The sequence below is a fragment of the Sprattus sprattus genome (genome assembly GCF_963457725.1).
Source record: "Sprattus sprattus genome assembly, chromosome: 1".
Lineage (NCBI taxonomy): Eukaryota > Metazoa > Chordata > Actinopteri > Clupeiformes > Clupeidae > Sprattus > Sprattus sprattus.
Genome location: NC_137920.1, coordinates 65,604,976 through 65,611,739, shown reverse-complemented (window position 1 = coordinate 65,611,739; position 6,764 = coordinate 65,604,976).

Genomic DNA, 6,764 nt, shown 5'->3' with positions numbered 1-6,764 from the left:
TCAGTGGTGGGAGCTTTTAAAGCAGCAGATCTGCCACCGGGGAAAATGGAAGAGTCAGATACATGGGAGAGTGCAACACGCAAAAGCACACACACACACACACACACACACACACACACACACACACACACACACACACACACACACACCCCTCTTGGGTAAAACGTGTGTGTGAGTGTGTGTGTGTACACAACTGCGCCTGTGAGAGTTTATATGTGGGGTAACATTACGCAACTGACACATAAATACCCTCATCGTCATCCAACAGCTGACTAAATTGAACTCAAACCTATATAGCACTGCCACCACACAAACCTGAAAGGAAGGCTGTATTTGATATACATTTTACCCAGCATATCAAATACGCACAGACACAAACACTCTCACACACACACACACACACACACACACACACACAGACACCCACACACGCAGACACATTCACAGACCCACACATGCTCACTGATCTCGGAGGACTGGGTGACACTGTTGCAAGGGTGATGACAGTGATGGATCCTTATGGGAACTCTCCCAATGTCCACACACTGAGCCGGCCAGACTATACACAACAACAATGACTGCAATGGTTTGCCTTCTACAGTACAGATGCATAACTCTTCTCACCTTAAAACGAGTATAATTCTAGTTATTCAGTACTTCAACTGAGGCCAAAGTGAGAGGAAAGACATTTACTATTTAGCAAGTGAAGTCCTTTTACTTACATGAATTTGTGACTCTTTAAAATCTTTGCAGGCTTTCGCATGTTCTACCAGTTAATTACAATTCGTTGTTGAAACCCTGAAAATCCTTTTATATTTACCTTGCAAATGCAACCATGGCATTTTATAGCACAGCTGCCCACTTTGGCTTAGAGGAGCCAGAGACATCATACAGGTAGAATTACCCCCTATGAGCCGACACCGAAAATTAATTCTGGTTCCTGAAAGTCATTGATCTTGGATCAGGTTCTCTATCGGCAGAGGAGAGGAGAGGAGAGGAGAGGAGAGCAGAGCAGAGGAGAGGAGAGGAGAGGAGAGGGCCTCAGCTGACCTGGTTGTCCAACGACTCAGCTACAGACTGGGACAGAGGCCATAGATCACTTATGCTGATACCCCACCTTAGTCCATACTGTTTATTTGACTCCTGTCCCTGAAATCTGTCTTTATGTATTAATGAGTCTGAGCGTGTCAGCTAATATTGAGCGCTTGCAATGAGTAATCTCTTCTCACCTCCCCCTTCACCCTGACCTCATCTACACACACACACACACACACACACACACACACACACACACACACACCACACACACACACACACACACACACACACACACACACACACACACACACAAAGGAATACAGTCAATGGATCCATCATAGATCACAAAAGCTGCATGAAAGACAGATGTATGCATGAAAGCACACGCATGATGTCCGCACACACACCTTTTTTTGCAGTGCTTTTAACCATCTCTCCCTCCCCCCCTTCACGTGGTCCTGTGGTTGGGAGCAGGCCTGGCTAATCCTTATGCCTGGATGTGCACCTCCATAATGCATTACATGATGCTGAGAGAGGCCATTGCTGAGTTTTAGAGCAGGGCTCATAGTAAGCCTCACAACAGGAGGGCCATTCATACACACACACACACACACACACACACACAACTAAATAAGCATAATGATTTATGCTTTGAAAGCATCTTTCGATAAACAAGAGAACAAAATACATATTGGATCAAATGCCGTTGTCTGGTCTGTCGTGGGTGTGTGTGTGTGCGAGTGAGCAAACATCTGTGTGTGCGTGTGTCCGTCCTCAGCTCACAGCAGCATCCGCCTTTAATCCACCCGTTTCACTCCCTGATAGTTGCCGGGACAACAGCTAGACCAGGCTGTCCCCACGGAAACAGAGGGCGACAGACATCCATGGTGTGAAGCAGCCACCACTTAGAGGACACTGAACCGGCCCCTCGGTTGTCCTTTCCCCAAATCAGACCGACTCCCCGTCATGTCCCTCGGTTGTCCTTTCCCCAAATCAGACCGACTTCCTGTCATGTCCCTCAGTTGTCCTTTCCCCAAATCAGACCGACTTCCTGTCATGTCCCTCAGTTGTCCTTTCCCCAAATCAGACCGACTTCCTGTCATGTCCCTCAGTTGTCCTTTCCCCAAATCAGACCGACTTCCTGTCATGTCCCTCGGTTGTCCTTTCCCCAAATCAGACCGACTCCCTGTCATGTCCCTCGGTTGTCCTTTCCCCAAATCAAACCGACTCCCTGTCATATCCCGGATCTACTATCAGCACATAAAAAAAATCACCTGACCTCAGGAATGTTATTAGAGTCATCTGTAAAGTGTATGACAAATTATATTATGAAAATCTATGATAAACCTCATGTGTGTGTGTATATTGTATATTATATAATATATATATATATAAGCAGAATGCTGTGAGAACATACAGTATTATTGACCTTGACTAGAACAAACATGTAGCCTACTCTTGCTAGTTGTAGACGTGAAGTAATTGAATGAACTTCAACTTCAAATTTCTCGTTCTGCCTTCGCTCTCTCTCTCTCTCTCAAACACACACACACACTCTTATAATCCAAACCATAAGAGCATTAATAAATACCCAGACACAAAAGGTTTGAGTACACAATCTCATTCAAAAGAATAATGGTGTAGAATGAAACAACAATGCAGCAGGACAAGAGAAGAAACCATTCTCCCTTTGCCCGCTCACTCTGCAGTCCCACTGTCCCTTGGGAGACAGACATAAGGCAGACACAGACATCCACACACACACACACACACACACACACACACACACACACACACACACACACACACACACACACACACAGACACACACACACACACACACACACACATGTAAGAGAACGAATGAGTACGTGGGAGTCCCTGTGAGGAAGCCAGGAAGGGTGCATGGCACATTCAGGGACCTTATGAAACAGCAAGTAGGAAGGGGGTGTGAGGGAGGGAGAGAGAAGGGAAGAAAGAACATAAGACAAAGAGAGAGTACAGACACAGAAATGATGGATGAATGAATAGATGAGAAAAAGAGAAAGGAAAACAAAGTGAACCGAGTGTGGGAGGGCACAGCTGGCAAGCCTCTAAAGAGACCTTGACTGATGTAGTGGAAACGTTACTCGCAGAGCTGAACCTTAACAACATTGAGACTTGTAGTGGACACACAGGTACCACATAATCCAGACCAGAAGCAACAACAGCACGCACACACACACACACACACACACACACACACACACACACACACACACACACACACACACACACACACACACACACACACACACACACAATGCTTTCAGTGAAGGTAAACAAACCGTAAGCTTTTCTATGCGTCATGCTGTCGAGGACAACAAGATTACTGACACATGAGAGATACGACTCCATGATGTGAATGTGTGTGAAAGGGGCGTGTAAGAACATAACTGGGGCGTTCAAGACTTCAAAAGGTCAAGGTTTTCCAAACACACCAAGAGTCTCTCTTCCTTTATAAACATACACACGCACAAACACACACGTGCACACACACACACGAAATCAAACACACACACACGTAAATAAATAAAAGCACCCCCATGTCTTTATTCCAAAACAAAGTAGGCATAAAGAGCAGTCCCAATCCCATTACATTGGGATTAGGAAATGGACGGGAATAGTAGCAGCCAGAGCAATTATCCCCCGGATTAAAGAAAGAGGGCAGGGTCACACCCACACGCTACCATAACAACCCCATTCTTTAAGAGCCTGGAGGTGTATCTGTGTGGGTGTGTGTGGTTATACAATAGTGAGTAACTGTCTATTCACACCAGTGTATAGCCTCCACATAATTTAATGTGGAGTATAGTGCAGTGCAGGATGTGTCAATGCAAAGATTTATAAACAGAGACTGTTCAAATAACAGACCTCTAGCTAACAGCTTTAAAAAAACAAGGACAATACATCACTAAATGTACAGCGAAAGCCACAAAGCATTTTTTTTTATTTTACCCTCACAGGGATGGAGGCAAAGGTGGGGGGTGGGGGGGGAGTGACGGGGTTGGGGTGTCCCATTAAATCGCACACCACCACCCTATCTTCCCCACGGAAACATGTCCTTTGTGCAGAGAGCTGATTGAGAGTGGAGTGAGGGGCACACACTGTGGCTAGGGTCTAGGGCCTGGGGCAGGGCAGCGGACAGCAGAGAAGGACGGAAGGGGTGTGAGATAGAGAGGCGATCCTAAATCAATGAGGGTGAAAGCAATGCCCTCTGGACAAAAATGTACCCTCACACCTAACACACACACACACACACACACACACACACACACACACACACACACACACACAGACACACACACACACACACACACACACACACGGCAGAGAACAATGAAAGCACACAGATTGGATGGCTAATGTCAATGTCCTCCTCATCTTCACAGCTCCTCTCCTGACAATCAGCTAGCAGTCCCGCTGCACACTGCTTATCCCACACCATCTCCAGCAATCACATAAAACAGTCAGATTAAATACAAATACGCCAGTGTAACAAATGTATTTGGGGGGAAATGTGACTTAATGCTCCTGATTAGGTGATTTAAAACTAGCCTGAAGGCAGATTAGGGGGAGGGGGGGTAGCGCAGACGCCATTGTGTCAGTGGGACAAAGCAGGCACGCGCCAGACTCCTAAGGCAATAAAGGGTCCTTAAATGGGATGCTGATGGTGACCATGGAGATGGAGGTCTCCCAAGCCCCAGGGCAGTGATAGGGTGTGGCGTGTACTGGAGTGTGTGTTAGTAAGTCCTTGTGTGTGTGTGTGTGTGTGTGTGTGTGTGTTTGTTGGGGTGGGCTCTGGGGTGTTCCTGCCAGTAAAGACGTGTGCGCATGTTCTTCCAGTACGAGGCTCAGGTGTGAGTTAAAACAGACAGACACAAATGCAGACACACTCACACAAACCCCCAAAAAGGCAGCATACCACTCAGGGGACACCACTAATGAGAAGACGGAGCCAGGAAGAACCGAGGGGAGCCAGGAAGAACCGAGGGGAACCCCCCCCCCCCCCCCCTCCTAAATCCAAAATTCACCAACCCCCACTTATCCACACACACACAGCAACCAAAGAAGCCATGATAGGAGGCCAGACACAGTACTATAGACAGAGAACACATTAGGAAATCCTTCTTGCTCGTGTTTGTGTATATATATGTGTGTGTGTGTGTGTGTGTGTGTGTGTGTGTGTGTGTGTGTGTGTGTGTGTGTGTGGGTAGATTTTACAAGCCAACACCCCACCTGTCCTGTAGCAACATAAAAACCTACTCTGCTCCAGAGGCAAGGTAATGGGAAAGAGCTCCTGCTCCAAATCACTTTGTTAGCAGGACCTAATGAGCCACAGTGTAGCCATTCTCACATTGTCCTTCTTCATTACGCCATCTGCCAGCCACTACACCGCGACACACACACACACGTACACACACACGTACACGCGCGCGCGCACACACACACACACACACACACACACACACACACACACACACACACACACACACACACACACACACACACACACACACACACACACACACACACACACACACACACACACACACACACACACACACACACACACAGTGCCAGCCTTAAGGGAAAACACACAGAATAACTTACACAGCCATCAATATCCACCTCGTGATGGATCAACACTGTAACACATAACTCATAACACACACATGCACATGAAATACCCAGTAATGATTGTTTTCATGTTTAAAGCCAGATCATTCATGAGGCCTGCTCATAAAGATTGATGTGGGGCACACACACACACACACACACACACACACACACACACACACACACACAAACACTCTACTGCCTGCCTGCCTGCTTGCTTGACTCCCCTCTAACGGCATGATTTGTTAATTACACGCTCCCTCCCCCCAACGGCCGAGAAGGTGACACACTGAGAAAGAATAAATCAATACAGCCTTAACAGCAAAAGCAGACACAGAGGCTCCAGACCTTGTGTGTCGACACAGAGAGGGCTTGTGCATGTGCCTTGGATTGTCTGCATGAATGTACACTAAATGTTTTTTGTCCGTCTCGAAGCTTGTGGCTGCAGGGGACAGACTGAACCACAACACACACACACACACACACACTCTCTTTTGTCAAGCTGTCTGGCCCTCAAGGCTACACAGGAGGTCTGGCCACCACCACCCCCCACGCTTCCACCACTTCTTGGCACACAAACACACACTGCCACATCATCCGAGCGGGCCTGCATGTGAATGTGGCTGTGTGTCACAGCTTGGAGGGACCATTTGAAACAGTCCAAACTCTGCCCTTGTACCCTAAAGAAGCCCTGAAGCCTCTGTCTGTCCCACTTACCAACATCAGCCCCCCCCCCACCCCCCCACTCACACAAACAGACACTACCCCCACCAATACACATGCAAACCCTATAAAAAAAAATGGGTAAAGACGCACAAACAGGAAAACATACGTCCGAGTCCAAGCTCTATATTCTGCCTAATTCTGACCCCTAAATAACCTCTCAACCTTAGGCAATGACACTGAAGAGAACAATTTGTAATATATCATATCCTTCCAGACACAGTTGACAGCTGACAGTCAAAGTGGGGATAGATAGAGACAGCATCAGTATGTAAAAAGGAATGTTCACTTCTTTGTAACCGCGGCAACCCATACGCGTGGATCAGCTTCAATTTTCTATCCCA